Genomic DNA, 24,745 nt, shown 5'->3' with positions numbered 1-24,745 from the left:
TTATCCCGTCCTTAGGTGACAGAATCTTTTATGTGTTCGTAAGATCCGATTTTTTGCGAAATAAAGTTAGTTCACTTGTCTAATAATAAGGGTACTCATCATTCGCGCAACTTTCATATTTGGGCAATTGGGCAACTTTGCGCAGTGTGTTTCATGAGGAAAATTTTATATTCTGTGCAATTTCAGACATTTAATTATTTGACAATGTTCAATTTATAAATTTGAACAATTTAAACTCGAATTTAAGAAAATATTTAAGTCTTACGAAAAAGCGTTGAGCACAAATCAAAATGAAATTAAACAAAATAGTTGATTGAGGGTTGCACATCACACTGCGCAAATTTGCGTGACAAACTTTCCACGCAAACTTGCCCTTTTTGTGCAAATAGCTTTCCATACAAATTTTGACATTTCATTTGCGAGGGTTTTAAATTGTACAGTTTGCCCAGTTTGCGAGAGTTTTGCGCTTTTAAATGAGTACCCTTAATGTGTATTTGTGTATTTATGCTCAACTTGTCACACTCGTCACAAAGTCAAGTCACACCCGTCACAGTTGAATTTGAAACATATAATTTCCTACAGAGGTAAGCAACTTCGGCGCAAATGTTGAAAACGTTTATTTAACTATACAACGAAGCATTTAAAATCATAACCAGAAGACAAAATTAGCAGAAAAACTCTGATACAAGAAAGCAGTAGCTAATTTCGGATTAAATTGTTTTTGAAATTTTTTTTCAAGGCATTGTGTATGTATATCTCGGAATCCCTTTAGAATACTCGTTTTTAAGAATTGTATATTACAGTTTAAGAATTAAGCCCAAAAATGTGAGTTGAAATGTCACACCCGCCACCGTGGAATGAGCCATAGGTTAAAAAACACAACTAGCACATCTAAGACGATGCTTTCTCAATTTTCGTAACTATGGTAACAGTAAAATAACATTATATCAACTTCCACCTTAGTAGATTCAAAGATCAAGAAAAATGCTTTGACGGATGAAAACTTTCAGACCTACAAGGATAACACCGTCCGAGTTATCTAGAACACAAACCAGGAAGTGCTTTTCTGCATTGTAGCGACAAAAATGTATGCAAGTATATGGTACAAATTTTGGCAACGAGGAACGAGTGAAAACACTTGATATATATTTCTTTTTTTGTATAAATGTACATGTTAAGGCATCTAGAAACAAGGGCCGATTGACATCATTCAGTTCTCTTGTACCTCGCATGCGATCAAAACGGAAAATATAGTCAAGTATGGTAAGCAACGTTAAAGACTGCATATTTCGGTTTATAGATTTGTCAAAACGTGTATTATCCAAAAGTTAATATTTTTATAGCTTCTTTGGACCTTGATCTTTATTAAAATACTTTAGTTTACTTTTTAACTTTGCAGGATTTGCCAAGTTTTCCTTACGTTTAACTGACTTCCAAAAAATGTAACGTTAAAGGCCACCTAAAACCACATTTATCTTTAAAACAGCAAAAGATAGGAAATAAATGTCTGTATATAAAATGTAGCTTTTGGGGTTTGTTATCAGGATAAATGAAAAACTTTAGGTTTTTGCACAACGTTTCAGAAATATAGAGAGAAATATACGTGGGACTGTAACGTTAAAGACAAAAATGTTTTTCATTTGAATTGGCATAAAAATCTTTATAATTATAATTAAGCAGTTATTAAATATTCTTCATTTTTGTCCATAGTTTGGCTTATTGATTGATAATAGAAATTAATCAAATAATTATATTAATCGTGTAATAAACAAAATAAAAAATAAATGAAAATGATCAAAAATTACAAAATAACAGGTCTGGTATAATTGAATACGTACCCAATTTAACGGTTTACGATATACCCAAAAAAAAGTTATATTATTTTGTGTACTTTATTGTATTAAACTGTCGAAGTCAAATAATACAGGGTATGAATAAATCGTTTGTACTTGGTACAACTCAGGTAATTTTCGAACTAGTTCGGTTTCTGTTAAGAAATTCTAGTTGTAAACTAGTATTTTTCCTGACTAGTTTGGGATTTCACTGCAGGGAAGCTCCATTAGGACCTACATTCGGCCTTTGATAGGCGACGCATATGTGCGTTCTTATAGAAAACCGAAACATTTACATCATCAACATCGCTATTAACTTATCAACTAAAGTGGTCTTCTCTTACGCATTCCACCAGATGAGAATTTTGTAGAACAGTAATCATACATACATAGAATTTACTATGGTGTCACAGACTAAGCCCAGGTCCGCTGCCTGATCGCTCAGGCTATTAGTGTATTGGCCTTCTTAAATAAAAAGCCATGCTTATCTGACTATACAGAATTAGAACTCTGCACTCGTCGAAGTTCGTGGCTTGCGTCACTTAATTCTATTGCGTGAGAACTGTTCTAAAACCACTGTTTGAACAGCCCAGAATTCTTGAAGGATTCTACTTTTTTAATTTTTCTGATGCCTTGAATCCTTTGTAGTGTTGTTTTCAAAACCTCTAATTTTTAATCAATGTACGCAACCAATGATATGGACGAATAATTTCTTAACGTAACGTAAAATAATTAAGAATAATATTGAAATAAGAAGTTACTTATTTATTTAGTCATTACACAATGAAAGAGTGTAATTTGATAATGACTTCTTTGATATCTTCAAATGCACTTTATATAGCTTTTAACGCGGAATTACTTATTACAGTCCTTATCACCTGAATAAACCACCCTTGCGCATAATTACTCAAAGTTTACCAAAAAACATACATGTACATATGTATACAAAGGGACATAATATGCTGGAAAGGCTTGAGTGAAAGCGCTCTCTTTGAAGTGTGAAAATCAACTTATCTTTCTGGTCCATCAGATCCGCCGACTAGCTGCCGGCTTTTCATGGTACTTTCGCTGCTCTTGGTTGCTGCTAAATAATTTAACACATTTTCTTGCTACTTACATTCAATTTGCACCCAACAAATCTTACCGTAGCAGCTTCCTTTCGTATTTTATTTAAATTTTTTTTACTTTTAAGAAGTTTTGCTTTCATCCGCCACGGTACACAATAATAGTGCGTCGTTTGTTATGCAGGTTTCACTTTGTTTTGCTTTTCTTATGCTTCCAGCGAGCACCAAAATACAGTGAAATATGGAATTTAGAATACTAAATGTTGAATTCGAAATGAGAAATGTGGCAATGCATTTGTTTTATTTTACTTTCCCTCGCTGCCGTTGTTGGTTTCCTTGCTGCTGCCGCCGAAATTGCCGAGGTGAGAATGCGTTGACGCTTTTTCAGTTTCGCACTTCACTTATGGATGTAAATATGAAGCCCGCCGCAAAGTATGCAAGCTTGCTGCATTCTGTACGGGGATGAAACCTAACCTGTCTCTGCAGCAAAGTGGTATTGCGCTTGTTGGTGTTACTGCCACGTTTGGTAGTGGTTGTATGCAGGGATGCCGTTTGGATCTAAATAGATCCAATTGGATACATTTTTAGACGAATTTTTGCGGGATACTTATTTTTTCCGGTCAGTATAAATGTGGATACTTTTTTAAATTAGGCCAAAATTTTATATTTCCTTAAAGTTTTTTTCGTTCAAAAATCGATTTTCATTAAATATGGTAGAAAGCATTACGTTTTATAAACGTATAAAGAAACGCTACTTAAGCGTGAAATTAAAGCATTTTATTTTTTGTGAACGAAGCAATGAACATATGAAGAGATCTCACCAAAATAGGTACAAGCGCAATTGCTTTAATTAGCTTAAAAGGATGCTTTAAGCAAGATCTTAATAAACATATCGTCGTTTAAAGTACAAAACCGCGTATCAACAAAATGCAAAACCGCGTATCAAGATAATGCAAAACCTCGTATGTGACGTTGCATACATTATTTTCTAGAGAGTAAAACCACTTATATTTCAAAATGGTTCTCTTTTTTGTAAAGCAATCGCACTTCTGGCTAGTATATTTCAGGACGAATGGATAAGGATTGAGCCAAGAGCTTGTGTCAGCAAATCCAATTTTTGGCAGCAAACGTCAGTTACGCGGTTTTGCAGAATGACGATACGCGGTTTTGTACTTTAAACGACGATATATATAAAGTAAATTATACTCTTTCTGTAGTAATCTCTTTCATATCACATATTTTCATTTGTTAATTTAAAAAATTTGATTTATTTAAGGAAACTTTTATGAATTTTATTTGCGCATATTGAGAGAGGTAACCAGATTCCTCTTTTAATGTGTGCAAATTTGCACGCCTTGTAATAAAACTAATCATTGCCTGTTTACTTTTACACACAAAATGTTTAAAATAAAGTAATGTTTATTATTAGTAGGAAATGTATTTGTAGTTTGAAAATTTTTGCAATTTTAAACATTCTATATATGTGTATTTATGTGTATATTTTAAAGATCTCAAGTTCAAAATCAAATACTGAACATCCTATACGTATATTTATACAGATTCTTGTTGAAAAATAGATACTTTTCAGTAGTAGTTTTACATGCTCTTTTTAGAGTGTACTTGCTATTTATTATATTTACTTTGCAAAATACTTATACACAAAAAATGTACTTTATAAATTGAAATTACAAATGTTTGATTTTATGCACATGTATTCCAAGTCCTTAGGATGGGTTAAATTATGTCTTTTTCATGAAAATGTTTGGTTTTCTTACAAATTATGAGATGTATATGTAAAAAAATGGATACATTTGGATACATTTTTGGCTTGGTCAGGGATATATTTTCTTGATACGGCGCGGCAACACTGGTTGTATGCCATATATTCTCTACAAATCGCCCATTTGCTGCAAGAGTGTCATAATCCAAAAAAAAACGTTTTTTTTTTTAGTTAAGTATGCATAAATGACAACTCATTTCATGGTTGTATCGATTATCCAAAAGCTCATTAGAAAAAAAATTGTCGAATGGTTTGCTATGGGAGCGGACCTAAACTGTAAACTTTAAAGCCGTTTTTCTCGAGTTTTTGAATTTTTGAATTATGACACTCTTGCAGCAAATGTGCGATATGTCCTCCGCGGCACTGTGCGGCAGCATCAACGTATAAAATATTCAGAAAATTGAAAATTTCTTTTTCAGCTTGATATTTTATTCCGTTTGAGAAATTGGATCTGCATTTTAAGATTTTCATATCTTGCACGTCAACTCGCGCCCACCCAACTCGCTCGACGCAATTCGTCCTTTTCGCCTGAGCCGTATGTTTACCTGTGCGCACGGCGGCTGCTTTTGTTCGTGCTTGGCTTTGCACGCGAGTGCTTTTGTTGCAAGCAATGGCACAGCAATAGGCACAGTTACACTGGTCCGTTTATCCATCTATTCGCGATACACATGCATGTGTGAATAGTCATGTAGAGTTTTCACTTTTTGCCACCTTCGCACATCATGCTGTACATTGTCCGCCTCAGCCACATCTACACCTTTGTGGCAAAATCGCTCTGCGCGGCGCACTGCCTGGTGTCATTCGCAACAGCACTTCCTTGATGTTGTCAGCGCACTAAAGTGGCTGCTTCGTTGATTGCTTGCCAATCTTCTTCCTCCCTGCGTACAGCCGACCGCATGTATCTACATATTTTGTTCTTAATGCAAGCGGATTTTCACGTTCCGTTAAGCGTTTTCTTCCAGCACTTCTCCATTTACTTTATGTTCATTTTAACAGTTTTCTCAATTTTTAAATATTTTTTTTTTCGCTTTCAACCTCGCTCAGCTTATCATTCAAGATGAGAAGTATAGGTTATTATTGTTGCTGTTATTATATTCTGTCAGTGCCGTTGGGCCTGTGCTGCGCTGTCGCAAGTAGCTTCTAAGCTGCCTGATTGACTGCGATTTATTGGGGCTTCCAGCACTGGGACATACAAACACACATATCGCACACCGTCTTCAAAAGAGTCACAACTCAAAATTTTGCATTTTTGAAATTATGCGCTAAAAATGTACACAGAGCTTTTATTTACCTTTCAGCAAAAGCTGGAGTAAAATTTTGTTATAATTTGTTAAAAAGCCACAAGGTAAAGTCGCCTTTGCCCATACGATTAACATGTGCTACGAAATAGTTTTTCGCATTTTCTGACGAACGTATTATTTTGAGTTGTGACTCTTTTGAAGACGGTGTGCGATATGTATGTATGTATGTATTTATGTACAAAACATGCATGACAGACATACTAGTGCACGTGTCAAAGGTGAGTTCAAAGTTGAGGAGCGATTTTATCTTTAGTTATTTGCTTTGCTTTGTATGCTTCGCTAGAATAAAATTTTTGAGTTTCAATAACAGGCAATCCCGCGGAGATCAGCTTGACTGGGATGCCTCTTGACTAGCGCTACACGGTTGGAAAAATAGGAAACAATTGTTTCGATTCAATTCATCTTAGCTTAGACGTTTTATATCTATAGTATGTATGTGCAAATGTACTTTCAACTTTTCAATAGCAATTTTATTTCTATTAGGATTTTTATCCATTGGATGGCCTTTATATAAATAGATAGCGCTTTGAGATGTTTAATAATACAGGAGGGTTTAAAATATCAGCTCGCAGTTGAGTATTTTTTTCTTGAAAATGTTTTCTAATCGTGGTGTAGTGGTCAGAAGTGCGCACCAGCACTCTGCAGGCCCTGGGATAGAGCCCAGTTTCTGACTAACATCAAAAACAAAATAAAAGATAAAGTATCCCCTCGGCAGGCAATGGCAAACCTCCGAGTGTATTCTGCCATAAAAATATATATATAAATATGTTTTTCATGGCAGAAATACACTCGGAGGTTTGCCATTGCCTGCCGAGAGACGATCGCTGTTAAGCAAAAACCTTTTTCTAAATTTTTTGCGATGTTGCTTTGACCAGGGCTTGTACCCAGGTGCTGGTGAGTGAAAGCGCGCACTGCTTACCACTACACCACATCGGCCGGATAGTGGATAACTTACCTTTGCAAAAATACCAAACACGTTCGCATTGCAGACAACGAATTTTTCTATTTTTGCCCACTTAGAAAAGACATATAAACACGCATGATTCATTTAAAGGGAAGTCAAAATCCGCTGTTTTTTTTTTTTATACAGCCCGTTTTAAATTGAATTGAATAATTTTTACAATACGTTTTAATTATTGTTCGCTTCTCTTTCGGTCAATCGCGAAAATTTATTATTTACATAACAAGTTTCGGCTACAAGCAGCAGAGCAATTGCTCTACTGCAAAAAATCGAAGCGGCGTTACCCAATTTAAGTTTTTTGTAGAGGGTATTTTATATCATAAATTTGGGGTTATATACATATAAAGCAGTTGGATATCAAACAGGTAGTAGCATTAGAGCAAACACAACATTTGCGTGTATTTTGTTGTTGCTTCTGGTATCGAAAGTGTCAAGAACTGTTCTGATTTTTTTCTTATAAATCAAATCGTGGCATGAAAAATCCAAAAAAAATAAAAATTAAAATTGGAAAAATTAAAAATGTTTGCAACTTTCTTTCTTAGTAAATTTGTATGCTTCTCGAGACATTGATCTATCCGGCAGTAATCGGCGGTTGTGCTGCTTAGTTGGGCGAACGTTCCAAAAGCGGCTATTCAATCGCTTGTTTCGCACGGAAAAGGGAGGTATAAACGCTTGAAAGAAATAACGTTGAGTCAAATCGGTTATTTGTTAATGCGGTTCTAGTGTAGGTATAAACCATGAACCAACTAAACAGATCACCCAGCACAGCAACCGTGTATTTGTAATTGCATTTGAGAAAAAAATAATAATTGATGACGTGATTTTTTAATCGGTTGTTTCATTTACACACATGGTTTCGATCCTCTTCATTCACATGGCGGCGAAAAAATGACGTCATACCAAAAAAAAAAATACTTTTTTCTCGCACGCCGTCCTGGGTGATCTTATTCGTTCGTTCATGGGTATAAACAATGTAAAAGGCACGATCGGCAATTCACACAGGCTATTTACCCGAAAGCTAAGTATGTACTATAATAACTATATATTTTTGTTTTGCCTGACACTGCCCTAGATATTAAATGCCTTTAACAAGAAGATGTTCATATGTACTAAAAGCAACTAATGGGTTGTAGAAAAAGCATTTATTATTTAGAGTAAGGCACTCTGCTCATTAACCGCCTTATCTTAGTACATAGTGCAATCGTTTCGGTATACTAGTGTATGCAGCTTTTGCATCGTACACACGTTTTCAATGAAGCTCTGTATATTACGATTCACCTTCATATTTTCGCCTAATCATAAAAGTTGCATGAACCGAAAAGCCCAACATTTACCTTTACATTAACAATAAACAGATTTGATTCAACACATATTTCTTTCTAACGTTTATTCCACAGTCTTTATGGCGTACTCGATAAAACCGTATCGAAAAGTAAACAAACTCCGTTAGTTTAATAATAAATATGCGCCGTGGACCGAAATGGAAGCGAACAGTAACGGTATAAACAAGCTAATTTTAGGGTGCTTACATTTTTGTGTTGTTGAATAAAAAATACTTATTTTGAAATTTTTTGTCATTTATAGCATTTTCATTGTAAATGAAACTTTTTCAAGTTAAATGAAACCCTTTTCAAACAAAGCGAAACCTTTTTCAAATTAAATTAATCCTTTTTCAGGTGAAGCGAAATCACTTTCAAATGAAATGAAACCTTTTTCAGACAAAGCGAAACCTTTTTCAGATTCAATGAAACTTTCTCCAAATTAAATGAAACTTCACATTTTGAGAATGTTTCATTGAAATCGAAAAAAGTTCCGTTAATTTAGATAAAGTTTCATTGAATCTGAAAAAGGTTTAGTTTAATTTGAAAAAGGTTTCGCTTTGTTTGGAAAAGTTTTCATTTAATTTGAAAATAGTTTCGCTTAACCTGAAAAAGGTTTCATTTAATTTTAAAAAGGTTTCACATAATTTGAAAATAGTTTCATTTAAACTGAAAAATGTTATAAATAGAAAATGATTGAATACACTTAGGTCTCTTTTTATGCGGCTTTTTTTTATTTGTTTGCGGTTTTTCAAACCATTATTTCGCAGTAGCTATTTTGTTTTTTGAGAGTTTTTATTACTTTTTTCAGTGTGTTAGAGGCAATGCTTCTGAAAAATAATTTGTCTGTGTATTCTTACATAATTCATGTATTTGTTGTGGTATTTTTATTTATTTTTGTTTAAAATACAGATAAAATTTTATTCGTTCCATTAATGTTCAGTTTTACATGGAATAATAAGTGTCACTGGATTTTTTTATGCAGATTGTTGGAATTTTTTACATGGAGTATCCGAATTTATGCGGTTTTTGAAAATGCTGGAACGCATCCCCTGTTTTTGTATGAAAGTAAAGAACTTTTTTATGTGATTTTTTTTTATGCGGCTTTCTGAGGAACGCTTGTGCCGCATAAAAAGAGACCTAAGTGTATTAATACTAAATTAGTGCAAATCACATGGAACCATCCGTGTTTGTGCTGGTGACTTATGAAGCGTGCGCAAGTGTGCAGAAATAGACTCGTCATGTATATATTCGTTTAAGAGCCTCACAACGATATCCCTACTATGGTTAGGCGCGTAATATGCGAGCTGGGACAATCGCTTTAAACCATGCCTCTTGATGGTAAGTTAAGGTATTATTATGAGCACGAAACAAATGTTGCAGGAACAAATTAATGACTTGCTGCTTACAATATGCCCAAGGCAACGTAATCATTGCATTTGTATGCACTTTCGTTGAAAAGCTCTTGAAGTTCGTCATTTCATCTTCTTCGATACCCGTTGCCCACGTTCCTTTCGTCAAGAAAAGATACCTATCAAGCGACATACAAATCCTCTTCCAGACCAATGTAAAGCACACTGCTCTGCCATCCAGTAATAAATCTAATCAGAACCGTTGAAATGTTTGTAAATATTTGGAAAACATCGAAATTTGACTAAATTTCAAGTTTTTCCACATCCTTCTTCGTCGTTGAAAATTTCACTTTTCTTCCAACAGTTAAGACTTCGATGGCTCCTTTGAATTATGATTGACATCTTCACAACTGAGGCCGCCTACTTTGGCTGTGTCGCTACAAAATGCATTTCTTTACTTTAGGTAACTTTACTAGCAAGACCGAGGGGTATGAACATGCAAATGCATGTACATAAGTATTGCAGCGTGTGAGTGTGAGAGCATATGCCATGACCCATGGGCCAATTAAAAGTTCGCTTGACTTTGTCGTAATACGCTTCATTTGATAAAGTTTCATGCATCAAAGACAGTGTTGCTGTTATTGCTGCAATCCATTGGCCTTTACTAAAACGAGGAATTAAAAGTTTTATGCAAGCCATTTGACTTTTATATGTAAATGACGATACCAACAGCCCAGTGGAAAACTTGATGAAGAAATGGTACAAAGAGAAATTTTAACTCAGCGGTTAAGAAATTTGTGCAAACAGATTTTTAAAAACAAGAGGACGGAAATAACTTTTGGACGTTCGAGCGCAATTCGAGAACACTTTTGCGTAGCAAAGGACATATGTAGTACATTTCGTACATTCACTTATATTTCGTATATTCATATAATTCAATTAACAAATAATTGTTTTCAGGAACTTCCGGCATCTGGTAAATTCACGTTTGAAGTTTTTAGACTAAAAATTCCTATTTTGCCTATTTTCGAGCTATTGGGTAGGTTCAGAAGGCGCAGCAGTTGAGCGCAACCGTTGCTAAAAAAATCAGTGATCGTTATGCGTCTTCTGAACGGCTTGATACATTAGCTGTCAAATTCAACTCTCAAAGGTACCCACAAACATGTTGTCTCAAATGATCAGACAAATATTACGAACATCTAACACGCAACTGTTCGGTTGATCAGAAGTACACAACAACGCGTTCGCAACAGTTACTGAGCTCTTGCGCCCTCTGAACGTGCCCAATGTAACGTGAAGAAACAAGTAACATGATTTATTATAACAATGCTTATTAAAATTATTATAAATATTTCTATTTTCTATGTTAGCCAGGCGCTAGTATTTGAACTTAAGAATCATTTTTTAAACTAATTTTAAATCAAAGAAATTTGATTCAAACTTAATATTTGAAGACACATTTACATATGTGGCTATCAGTGTTGCCATTTTAGCCGTTTTCCGGCTACATTTAGCCGGTTGCGACTGCAAACAGCCGCAAAAATTCGGTTTAGCCGGCAGCAGATTTGTTAGCCGTTTTGCAAAAAAAAATTAGCTGATTTTGCTCTTCGCCTTATTTTATTAAAATTGAAATATACCAGTCGGCAATTTGTCATCAAACTACGTACCCTACCTCGGAAAAGCAAACAACTTTATATTAGAACGTTTGCTCAGGTGTACTGAATTCTGGCAGTTTGGAAACGCGCAACACTTTTAATATTTTCATCCAACTTCAAATTTTTTTTTTTACTTTTTCAAGAAACAAAAATTTTTCTGCTAGTGAATCTGCTGGCATCATTTTATTTAAATGTCATAAACTTGTTAAAAGTGAAGTGGTCGGCAACAACAACGAATGTCAATAAATTAAACTACCTTCTGCTTTCACAGCTTTACGTGTTCATTTCTCAAAATATTGCCCTCCGACTACGCAAAAGTGTCATACTTTCAGCTAATATAGCCATTTTGCGGGACAAAAAGCAACCTACTAAAAATTATCCAATATTTATAAGAAGGCAAAATTGTTTAATAGAAAAGAAAACGCCATAAGTTTGTAATTTATCTCTGTTTTTATATTTAAGTAATACAAACATGACTTCTGCTGTAAAGCTTAGCTACTTATAACGACAGTTTCCCTTGTTAAACAAAAATATGGTGGTAGCTTAGCTACGTATAATCTTTATTAACCAAAAAATATTCAATGGATTTACTAGTCCTTCTATTGTAGGTTATGTATTTAAAAAAAAATTTAATTCTAGTTGAAACATTTTAGCCGTTTTTAGCCGTTTTTTTTTGGCCAATCTAGCCGGTCGCCCTGAAAAGTTCTGGCAACACTGGTGGCTATACCTGAGTGTGCAAAGCTGCTTGCTGCTATTCGTTAGTGTCCAAGAGATCCTAGGTTCAGCTGCAGCTGTGTGGCTTTCCCTAAATATGAAAGAGCATCCGTGAAATTCAGAACGACAGAATATTCAAATAGAAATATTGATTAACAAAAATTTGTTTAAAGTATCTAAACAAAATGCCGATTTGCGGCAGCGCAACATTTCTTATGCCGGATTTCCACTAGGCACTGAAATGGCAAAAAATTCCATGTGGAAATGAACTTAATGACTATTTTTTTAGCGTAATGACAGGAATACTTCTAATGCACAAGTTTGTCATTACAATTTTTGCCATTTAATGCGAAGTGGAAATCCAGCATTACTTTATCTATTCTACCATTTTCAACTTGTTCCCTAGGTATACATTCTTATCCAACCAAACATTTTCATAAAAAATGTACTATCTCCAGCATCAATTATTGGGTAAACTCCAAGAACAATACCTCGTAACATATTCATTGTAAAATATTAAATCTTCTAGAAAGAAGGAAATTTTCTTTAAGAATTAACAATTTTAGAGGCAACATGTTGTCACACTCTCCAATGATCAATAAATTTTGAATTCAAAAGTTTGCAATAAACGCAACGACGAAAAGTTAAAGTGGAGGCGGAAGAGGAAAACAGCTGTCCAGGAAATGAGCAGCAATTATGCTACGTACAGAGTATTTATTGTTGCCTCTTTCAATCGTTCATTCGACCGTTCAAGTGTTCGCTCACTGATTGAAACTCATACATATGTATGTAACATTAGGATAAATACTTCATGAAAAAAGGATTCTGCCGCAAGGTTATCAAAAAATTTTGCGAAATTTATGATTCTGATAAAATTATTTTTTCCCCAACGCGGTCTCATTCGTGAGGTGAATCGTGATAATAATAAATATCTTTAGGAATATATATACAAAAAAAAGTAAGTGCGCCTGGGCTACACTGTAGAAGTGAAGCTTACGTTACTTATCTATCTATATGTACATACACACATCTGCTTTTGCTTAAGGTTATATTTTTTCATTTTTTTTCTATCAATGTAGATCCCTACCTCTACCACTATACGTTTTAATAACATTCATGTTATTCTGTTTTTCCATTATCTTCATTATTACAAACTTTTATTTAACTTCACTTGTATATACTTTGCAATCAATATTTAACAATCTACCCGATGAGCTACAGACTTGAAACTTCAAACTTAGCTCAGTACTCGAGGACAATGCAACATAAAAGATGACTTAATCCGCTAGGTGGCGCAGGAGTCGAGATATTTGTAAAACCCGCATTTATAGTCTGATTTGGTTCGTATTTGGGTACATATAGTTATTACTTATATGAAAAGAAATAAATCCAAAAAAAATTTTGCCGCTAGGCGGTGCAGGAGTCGAGATATTTGTAAAACCCGCATTTATAGTCTGATTTGGTTCGTATTTGGGTACATATAGTTATTACTTATATGAAAAGAAATAAATCCAAAAAAAATTTTGCCGCTAGGCGGTGCAGGAGTCGAGATATTTGTAAAACCCGCATTTATAGTCTGATTTGGTTCGTATTTGGGTACATATAGTTATTACTTATATGAAAAGAAATAAATCCAAAAAAAATTTTGCCGCTAGGCGGTGCAGGAGTCGAGATATTTGTAAAACCCGCATTTATAGTCTGATTTGGTTCATATTTGGAACATATATTACTTATATGAAAAGAAATAAATCCAAAAAAAATTTTGCCGCTAGGCGGTGCAGGAGTCGAGATATTTGTAAAACCCGCATTTATAGTCTGATTTGGTTCATATTTGGAACATATATTACTTATATGAAAAGAAATAAATCCAAAAAAAAATTTGCGGCTAGGTGGGGCAGTCGAGATATTTGGAAAACCCGTATTTATGATCCGATTAAGTTCACATTTCGAATGCATATTGCTTACATGAAAATAAATAACTACACAAAAAATTTGGCAGTTATGTGGCGCGCGAGTCTTATAAATCATTACAAAATCGGCATCCGTGCTCCGAATATGTGTATTACCTATTTAATTGAATACATTGAAAATTTTGTTTGTTAAGGTCAAATCTAGCACGTTAGGTAAAAAGTGTAGCTTAAAAGCAGGGTGCGGAAAGTTTTCTTCGCATTGAAAGAAATGGACAGAATGAGGAATATACGGACAGTATAATATTAACTGCAAGATTTCAAAAATCTAAAAAGTAGAAAATAAAATTATAGTTAAAAAACTAAAAACACGCTTTTATTACAAGAACTAAAAAGTATAAAATAATTTATAGATATAGCGATTCCGTTTTATGTGTCTCTCTCTATATCCTTTCCTCTTTAATTACCTTTATTTTAATCTTTCTTCCCCTATCCTCATCTTTACTTTTATCGGTATCCTCATCCTCATATTTGTTTTCACTTTTACGTTTATCATTTTCTTCATCTACATATGTATTCCCCTTCACCTTTGCCCTTATACAAGTGAAGTGTTTAAATTTACCTTGGTCTACATTTTTGCCTATATCTTTACGCATCTTTATTTATGTTTTTATTGTTACCTTTGCCTTTATCTTTTTCTTTATCTATGTACGTATTTACTCACCTTTACTTTCATTCTTGTATTGGTCTTTTTCTGAGTGTTATTCTTTAACCTTTTATTAGCAAATTTTTGTTAAATTAATACCATGTGCATACATACAAGAAGCACTTGTTTCAGCCCCAACCATTTCCGTTGCACCATTCCCATTGCACCATTTCCGTGTGCAACTTCCGTTGAATTTACCAATTTACTCCCAGCCAATCAACCGCCGCTAAAGAAGTTTCACTTCAAAAATGTAAATACAATTTTCTGGAAAACTTGAAGAACCCGATTAAGACGTAATCAATTTTTGCGACCAGGGTACGAGTATTGTGAAAGAGCAACTTTCTTTGCTTTTTTTAAAACATAATTGGATATTTGCACATATTTTCGATAGGTGCAGTCGTTCAAGAACAAAAACTTACACGTCTCGTATATTTCAGTAATTGGTATTGGGTTATAAAGAAAATACCAGGTTGGCCGAGCTTTGCTCGGAATGCATACATTGTTTAAAGTTTTCAAGATTTAGGTATCAAATAATAATAATATTATAAATGGTATTTTTTATGTAACATTACGCTTATCTAGTACCTCTTTCAATATAAATTATGTCGATAACAAAACAATATTTGTAATGCGGTAATATTTTAGCCAAGTACCTCAGTATTCAATGAACCGAAATTTAAAAAAAAAAATTTAAAAAACTCTGTTAATTCATAAAAATATTTTTGCCGAGTCAGTACCTTGTTTTTAAAACAAATAAAAAAAAAATTGCACTTTTTGAAGCTAATAATAAAAAAAAATATTTGATATCAAAAATTAGGTGGCAACCATATTAAGAAATACGCCAGGTTGAAGAGTACATATTTCGAGTGCAAAACAAAACAATGCAGCCTCGTAGCCTATGCAATTCCAGTATAAGAGGAGGAAGTCTGAAGTAGCTAGAATGTACCGTTGATTTATGGTAATTTTTTTGTTGGCGGTGCCAGTCATTTTCTTTCATATAAATTGTCTTCGACGACTTGGTTACAAAAAAATTAACGAAACCTTCAACAAAAAAAAAATTGCCAAAAATCTACTGTACGTTCTAGCTAATTCAAGCTTACACTTATTATACGGAAATTTATTAGCATACAAAGTAGTTTATTCTTATTTGTTATATTTAATTGTATATTAAAATAAAAGTAGCGGAAAAAGCATTTTCATTAAAATTTCGTACTTTTACGGGTGCTAAGTGAAAAATGCAGACAGGAGGCTGAAATTATGCCCAAACTATTTTTTTTTTGTTTTTTGTGTCAATAAAGTTTTCATATGGGCGTGAACCCAGGGTCTGCGGAATGGAAGCGCGCACTGCTAGCCACAACGCGACTTGCGATTAAGTAAATCTAAGCTTTTTTGGAAATAATGTTTTAAAGTTTTATTTTTTTATTAAAAAAAAAATAGTGGTTTTTTCAACGCAGTCGCATTACGAATGTTCCCGAATTGAACAAATACATATCGATCAAGTTTTGTGGTTCTCTGAAGGAGAGAAAATTTGCCTTTAGTTTAATGGAATGAGAGGCAGCCTAATGCACATACATACACAGCCAATTGCTCTCAGCTATTCACTGACAAATAGAAAAAAGGCCAACGCAAATCTTTTCAATTGCACTGGCTTGACGTAATTAAATCACAATATGTTGTCAACGCGCGTTAAACGCAGCTCTTCCAATTTGGTATCATGCTCCCAGCTGTTGTCCAGCCGCCGGAGAATGCCACTTTTACTTTTACTGAGTTTCGGTTTCGTTCACAAATTGTCTGCTTGGTCAAGCACACACATCTTTCAGTATCGCTGAAGAGGAATAACGCCAAAGGAATTTGAAGGGTGGATAATTCAACGACCAACGCGCGCTAGTACACAATCAGTTTGGGCTCAACTTTAGTACTATTGCCGTACCCTAAGCGATTTCTTTTTTGCAAAGCTTTATTCCCACGTCATAGCTGTTAAAGGATTTTCTCTTTTTTTTGTACTGCTGTAGAGATGTCCACCCAAACGTATGAGGTCGTTGAATCATCCATCTTTCGATGTATATCTCAATAACGAATAAATTCTCTTTTGCTGCTTTTCTTAGTAGTTTGTTAGTGTCTTTTATCATACATTTGCTTCATTTTATTTTCATATGTGCATTTTTTTCTAACTGCCCACCGCCTGCTCATGTTTTATTTAAGTCAAGTTTACCTCTGCCACACAAGGGGACACGCCGGCAGATAAACAAGCATGCAATCAGGGTCACGTGGATACATGTGGACAATTAGAGCTCTACGACTGTCCGTTGCGGCATTGATTGTGGCCAAAAATGATTGACAGCCTGCTCGGGCGGCATCAACCCAACTTACCTGTCAAACCCCCTCCATCGCCATAATAGGCTGTTAAGTTGCCAATTTTGGCGGTCATTTCATATCAATCTTCGGCTATTGGGGCTATCCTTTGACAACGCTTAAAACAGACGATTTTACACCTCGAGTGTCGAAAATGTCATAAAAGGGCGTCTAGCGTTAAAGCTCTTGCTGATATTTGGGCCGTTAGATTTTCCATTAGACAAATAGTTTATTTTACCATACAGGAGCGAAAAAAATATTTGTAATGCGAAAAGGAGCGAAAGAAAGAAGCAACAAAGAATGATTACAACAAAAGGAATTGAACACCAAAGCAAATTCACACTCACATCAATCATCTTATGCAAATAGTTTTATTGAATTTCGTCTTGTAAAGTACCTTAATCAAAACAGAGAAAATAAATTATTTATTAATTCAGTTGATTGGACCAGATGAGAAAATTGTAGGCGAAAAAAAAAAATTTGCAGTTTGATGAAATGATTTTCCCGAGTCAAATTGAATCAGTTCCGAATGTAAGTATTGCAAAAATTTTATTTAAAAAAAATAAATAGTCAATAAATTTTTGTTATAGTTTTGTAGCATTTGAACCAAAAGAAGGAAGATACACCTAAATTTCTTTAAGTTGTCGCTAAAGGAACACAAATGATTAGAGTATAATATAGTTTTTCAGTAAGGGCGATGGCCGGGGTTATCTTGACTTTACGGGTTGCGCCTTCAGAAAACCCAAGAATAAAAAAATCTAGCGGGGCAAATTGTAGGCTCTTGATGGCCAATACAGTACACCACCATATTTTCAAATCGTTCAACCTGAATGTCCGCTGTTTGAAACGTAGCGCCGTCCGGCTGGAACCCCATTTCATCTACGAATATCATTAAATTACAATAAATCGGTTATTGAAATCTTTCTGCTGCGTTAGCCGCCGACGGTAACCAATCGTTTTTGAAAAAACGAACCCATAGTCGAAAGCAGGTGAACAAACCCCAAATATAAAAGTTGCAATTAACACTGCATGCAAGTATTTTGGAAAGTTGAAGGAAAAGATCACTCCACTCTATACACAGATCAAATTCTAATAAGCTGGCCTTTTCCACTTGTGAACACCGCGCTTCCGGTTGACCACGGAATATCAGTCTTTACTTCAGATGTTGCTAGCTTTTGCGAATAGTGTCAACTTTGTGTGTGTTACTTTTAATTTTCTACAGTTAAAATCCTCAATTTCGGTAAGCAAATACAGAGAATAAATACATATATGAAAATTAAAATATTTACCAAACACGGAATCCGAAGTAATCCGAAAAAACCGACTAACTCATTCTGTTACTGAACTTATTAAGTTTTGTGAACCTTGCGTAAGCTTTTAAACTTTTATTTTTGTGGTTTCTGTTATGTATCGAACTTTATTTTAAATGAAAATTATTTGAAACAAACATAAGTTGCAGAAAATGTCATTTTGAATTTTGAACTATTCTTCCATCCATGAGTTTATATACGAGTACAGTAGTGTTATTTTTTTCATAAAAATATGGTTTATGCTTTTTTAACCAAACCATATTAATCAAACTTTCTACAGAGCTTAGAAAAAGTCAACAATTTTTGTATTCCAATTTTGAATTTCTCATATTTGAATTTTTAGAAAATTACTACAAATCAACGCGATTTTTTAGCCGCTGCACTTTATTACACTGAAACTTAACCGGCTATAAAATTCCATAGCCAAAAACTTTCGTGGAACTAAGTTAAAACTTCAAAATTTTAACGAAATTTTGTTGAATGTTTTCTAAGCTCTGTACAAAGTTTGAAAGTTTTATTAATACGGTTTTGTTTAAATATGGTTCATGATATTTTTATAAAAAAATAACAAAAAATAGCTATTAAAAGCTTGTAAATATTTAACAAAAATCACCATAAACTCATTTTTGCTCCCCATTGTATGTATGTCGGATCTGTTGCCGATTCCTCAAGCATGATGGATAGTTAGAGGGAAAAAACCTTAAAACCCCGAGGAAACACCCCGTTTTATTCTTTATTGAATTCTTCATTTTGTGGCCGCCATTTTGAGTTTTTGAAGTATGACTTCACATTCGTACTCAGCGATTTCAAACAAATATATAGGGACAAAATGATGTTAGCTTTTATCAAAGTGCTCCTGAGAAAATAGTTTTCTCCTCCTAGATTTGGATTTCAACCCACTGTGCGCCGACCAAAAACTGTACGAAACAGTTGCATACCGTCATCATCAATATATTTTTTTGGAATTGCGTTTTTTAAATATTGCTTTAGTTTGTTGTCATATCTCTCTCCTTACCAAATTCTGTGTAAATTTCAAATGATGTATTTTGGAACGAGTTTACGTTATCCCTTATCAAACCCTGTCGGAAGCAACGACAACCAAAAAGAATATAAATTTAAAATTTTTGTTTTTGCTGACGATATATACTGATCCGGCGCGAGTTAATAAAATTTGGAGGCCTAACTCGATTCTTTAGCTATTTAAAATTTGCACATTATTACCCTGGAATTTAATGGGCTATTAAACTGCATACTCAAAAAAAACCTTAAAAATCTGAATAAAAAGTTGAAAATTTAGCTAAAACTTTGCAGATTTTTTATACTTTTTACACAAAGTGTGAAATGTGGATTTATATGGTGCTAGTTATATAATGAGATAGACTTTTATGGAATAATAAACATTAAATAAACAAAAGAAAAATAGCCAAAATTGATGGAAATGTTTATGACTTAATCAGCTGATCCCAAGTAAGTAGCTGACATTGAAAGTACATAACTTAAATAGTACGATAAACAATATATAACGGAACTTTTGCAAGGTACAAAAACTTCAATATTTTAGAAGAGAAGCTACTCAAAATTAACATTTATGATAAAGTCAACGCCCACTTATAACCAAAAAATTCAGTCTCCATCAATTTCATTTCGAAGGTTTTCTAGTCTTTATTTTCTATTATGTGAAATTTTTAAAAATGAAAATAGAGCTCATTATACAACAACCACCATATAAATCCATATATCAAACTTTGGGCAAAAACTATAAAAAAAACTGCAAAGTTAAAGTAAAAAAAATCCAAAATGGAACAAAACGGTGCCTGGCTTAATTAGCTTATCGCAAGTGTATATGCAAGTAACAATATACATATATGTTATCTATATTGTGAATAAGTAATTTTTAAGCAAAAAACTTCAATTCTCATTTAAAAATTTAAGATTATCGTTAATTGCTTCATGATCAGATGATCGGACTTAAACCAAATCAATATGGGACCACCTTAAAAAAATAATTATAGAAATCAGTTAACGTGGTCCAAAGTTATGCGGTAACATACAAAAAAAAATTAAAATATAAAAAAAATATAAAAATTTCCGAAGAATTGATAACCTTTCTCCTTTTTGTGGAGTCGGTAAAAAGTATGTCACTGTGCGCCGCTTAAACACGTTTGCAGCCAGTGTTGCTTAAACGTCCCGAGACGAAAAAAGTAAAAGTCCCATATAAATAATTTGAATGGGAAGACAAAAATAATTTTCACCGTAAAATAATCGTTCCGTGAGACGAAAAAAATATAAGTCCCAGATAATTATTAGGAGAAGATGAAAAGGTTTTTGGTCTAACGGTCAATAATAACTATACAGCAATATTTATTTCATTTCTTATAATCGTTATGGTCCCTGACATGAATGAATGGGTCTTTAACAAAAATCATTATACGCCTGATCTATTCAAATGGAATGAAAAGGGCAACAAAAAATGAGACGCTCGCTAAGCAAATATTCAACACCATAGCAGGAGCGCTTAGACACACATTAACGCGCCTTAACGCATACACACATCCATATGCATGCACGTCGCGATTTGAGGCTTTTAAAATGCACTTACATACATACAAATGCATTAAGGCATCACTGATCTACACCCATCCATAGCAATTTACATATGTGGCGAGAAAAACAAACAAGAACACAAAGCAATAACAATGTTATGCTAACGTTAGGCAATTTCATGTTTGTTGTTAGGGGTACATTGCCATTGGAGTCGGGTGGAAACTCATACAATTGTGTGAAAGCGTATATACATATGCATGTTTGTATGCATCTATCTACAGAGGCACTTCAAGTTGACTTATTTAAATAAACTTAAGTGTGCTAATGTTGTCTTTGTTGGCACTCGACCCCTTCCATTACGAATGTGAAAATGTGTGCCAGTGCATGCTGATATTGTGTGGCTTGCATATGCGTACATACATATATACGAATGCAAGAGTGTGTATTTACATACATACATGCGTACATATGTGGTTGCCGGTATGGCTGAGTGAATGTTGCACTTGAAATTTTCAAAGTGGCGGGCACTTGACGAAAAATACAGCAATGCCAGCAAGTGGGTTAGCAGGCTGTATGCTTCTTTTAGCTTGATTTTTGTTGACTTTCATTGCTGCTTGTTGTTTGCTCTTGCTTTTTTGCGAATGAAGGGTAAATGCGCGAAATTGTTTTATGCAAATATGTTGCGCCATTTTCATGGTTACAAAAATAACAGCAAATGGGCAATTTTGCGATGGCGGTAGAGGCGGCAAAATGAAGCAGTTGAAAAGAAATTAGCTTGCATTGTAAAGATGATGAACGGATGCTAAAGAGGGAAAAGTGCGGAAAACACTTATGGAATTTAGTGTATGTACATACATACATATGAACTTACATATGTATCTGGAAAGAGGATAACAAAATTTTCGGCATTTTAAGTAACAAAATGCAACTAAATCAGGAATAAAATTAGGTACTCTGGACTAAATATAATATTGCAAAAAACAAGTAAAGATATATAAAAAAAAAAATTCAATTAAACCGAAAAACACGTAAGAAAGTCTAAGTTCGGGCGGAGCCGAACATTAAATACCCGGCGCAAGTATTAAATATATGTTTTTCACGTTTCCGCTACCGCTAGATGGTAAGACGGGGTGTATAAATTTTGAGTAAATTAGCGTCCTTAAATTTCGAAATATTCCAGTTTCAAGCATTTCTGAAATTTACCGTTATATGAAAAGCGGCCGTAATTTTAGTCCGATTTTAATAATTTTCAACGTTTTGCTTTTATTTGGCACAATAAAAATAACGAGTTTGGTACAAATTGGTATAACGGTTACCGATATACATATATGTGATCATAAGTGGGCGGTGCCACGCCCATTTTCCATAATTTTATCATAAACGTATTTCTTGGTAAAGAATTGTTGCAAGCATCAATTTAGAATAAATTAGCTTTAATATTTTCTGATTTATCAAAGATTTTGTACTTCTCTAAATTACCGTTATATGGGATTTAGTATGCTGTACCAAGGCCAACAACTGTGCCAAGTTTGAAAGAAATTGGTGCAGCGGTTACCAAGATATGCACATGTAACCATAAGTGGGCGTGGCTATGCCCATTTTTTTTAATTTACAATATTCTTATTTTTTGTCTGAAATATATTGTAAATATCAATTTTGAGTGAATTATCTTCAGTAGTTACTAAAATATCGCAGTTTTCGTATTTCTGGAAATTACCGTTATATGGGAAGTGGGCGTGGTTACAGTCCGATTTCGCCCATTCTCAATAACAACCTACCTTGGATTAAGGGAAACCTACATACCAAATTTCGTTGAGATATCTCAATTTTGGCTCGATTATCGTGTACACGGACAGACGGACAGACGGACGGACAGACAGACATGGCTTAATCGATTTCTTTTTTCATCCTGATCATTTATGTATACATTTGTCTATATCTATCTCGATTCGTTTTGGCTGTTACAAACAACCGTTATGTGAACAAAATTAATATACCCTTGTGGCCAAGTGCGCTCGGGTATAAAAAAAAGAATTAAAAAATTGTAAGTAACAATATGCGACTAAATCAGGAGTAAAAAAAAGTAAACTGGAATAAATATATTATTAAAAAGAAAACACAGATATATAAAAAAAAATTTAATTGGAACAAATAAATAAGAATTTAAGAATCCACAAAATAAGATAAAGTTCATCAAAATGAAATATAAAATAAACTTTGTCCATAAGCATCAGATGCGGAATAGAGGTATTCGAATAAATATTTACTGACACTGATAAGCGCTGCTAATACCAATTCCTAACACCTGACCATAAAACTGTCAGAAACTTAACGAGCTTGTACAGTAGGGTGGTCCAAAAATGCATGTGAAAAAGTAAAATCGGAATTCTTATGCTCTCGCCCCCTAGGATTGTTCTATACCGGAAAGAATATACCCTTATTTTTTTTTTTAATCAAAAAATATTTAGAGGACGCTCAAAGCACCCAAAGTTTTCCATGTATTTTATATGGGGAAAAAACCACTTTTCGTAGAAATGGTATAGAATAGTTAAAAATAAATATTTTTCTACCAGAAAGCTGTGCTTATCTGCAGGAGATTCTCAATAATAATACCCAATTTTTTATTTCCGGTACTAGATGCCTTAATGAGCACTTAATGGAAAGATTACTTCGTTTTGTGTATCTTGTTTTATTTCAGTTTGGCTCAGGATGAGTATCTTTAACGCAGTCGTGGTAGCAAAAGAACAAACAATTCGTTTGGTTTGTACTCAGCTGCAATTGAACAAACATTTTTTGAACTTGTAGTGAATGGGCAGTGATGCGTTCGGTTTGTTTTCGTACTCTGATGAAAATACTTTAATAATAGACTACGCAAGCAGATGTTTGCTAAAGAGCAGGTCTTAAAGCCTCAAGAGTTCTGGAAGACGGTAATTTTTGCAGATAAATTAAAAATTAATATACATTTGTGTGTCATAATACTTAGCGGTGCGGCTATGCAGAAGAAGGAATTGATTGACTGGTTTTAATCGTTATGTAACTTGTTATTGAGAAAAAGCCCTCGAAAATTTGCATTAACATCTCTTTGGAAATCTTTCTTTAATCCTGCCAGCATCGAAGAAAGCATGATAAGGAGATGCTGTACCGGGCTAACTTTACAGAAATTATAAATATACATAATCAAGTACAATTTATCTTACAATATTATTATGGTGATTTCGTTTCTTCTAAAAAATGTTGCCCTACCCCGGTGCAAAAGGTGTTTTATTTTACACTCAACCCTGTAAACAGGCATGTTTTTGCCTTCTTGTCCTTGTCTCTCGCATTTCATAATATTGTTATTTTAAACAACCATCTGATTTTCACGGGAACCATCTACCATGACAAAGTTTCACAAGGAAGAGAATGTGAGTTTTTTAAAAGAGTGTGATATTTTAAGAAACGAACACAAAATTTATTCACGAAAAGAGAAAGGGGCAATCAAAAGGCGACATTTTTTGGTAGAAACAAAATCCCCATTAGTGCCGTTGAGTTAATTGGTGAGCAAAAATTGATTAACACGGAAAAAAAAATATTTGTTTAACTGATTGACTGTGTACATTATTTAATAGTATACGCTTGGAGTTTAACCCTAAAAATGACCTCTTATTAAACAAATGAAGGCACTGGTAATAAAAAAGTAAAAGCTGCAAAAGCAGTGGCATTTCAAATCATCTGAATTTGTCAGCATTGAAGACTGCTAAGATTTTATGCCGGAACGAGCGTGCGATACTTGTCAGCAACACGCAAGCAATCCTTGCAACAATACAAAATAGAAATTATAAAAAAAAAGTTTATTCCAACTGAAACCTTTGCGCCCCTTTCTTCTTTCCGTCAATCAATTTCCAACTCCTTTCGCGGCTTTGCATTTGTGTCACATTGTCGCGCCCGTTTCGCACTTCATTTGCTTTT

At 34.0% G+C, this 24,745-nt stretch overlaps 1 long non-coding RNA gene across 1 annotated transcript; it reads left to right on the top strand.

Moving 5' to 3' along the window:
• The first annotated feature begins 242 nt into the window (after positions 1 to 242).
• On the top strand, positions 243 to 24,228 carry LOC108358059 (uncharacterized). Its single transcript, XR_001846704.1, has 3 exons — positions 243 to 490; positions 12,917 to 12,936; positions 24,218 to 24,228. It is a non-coding gene; the product is annotated as an uncharacterized LOC108358059 (long non-coding RNA).
• Positions 24,229 to 24,745: the final 517 nt, after the last annotated feature.

This window comes from Rhagoletis zephyria, unplaced genomic scaffold, assembly GCF_001687245.7.
Source record: "Rhagoletis zephyria isolate East Lansing unplaced genomic scaffold, Rhagoletis_zephyria_1.1 Rzeph_scaffold_00008, whole genome shotgun sequence".
Lineage (NCBI taxonomy): Eukaryota > Metazoa > Arthropoda > Insecta > Diptera > Tephritidae > Rhagoletis > Rhagoletis zephyria.
Note: the sequence above shows the minus strand (reverse complement) of the source record. Positions and strands in the feature narration are given on the sequence as shown.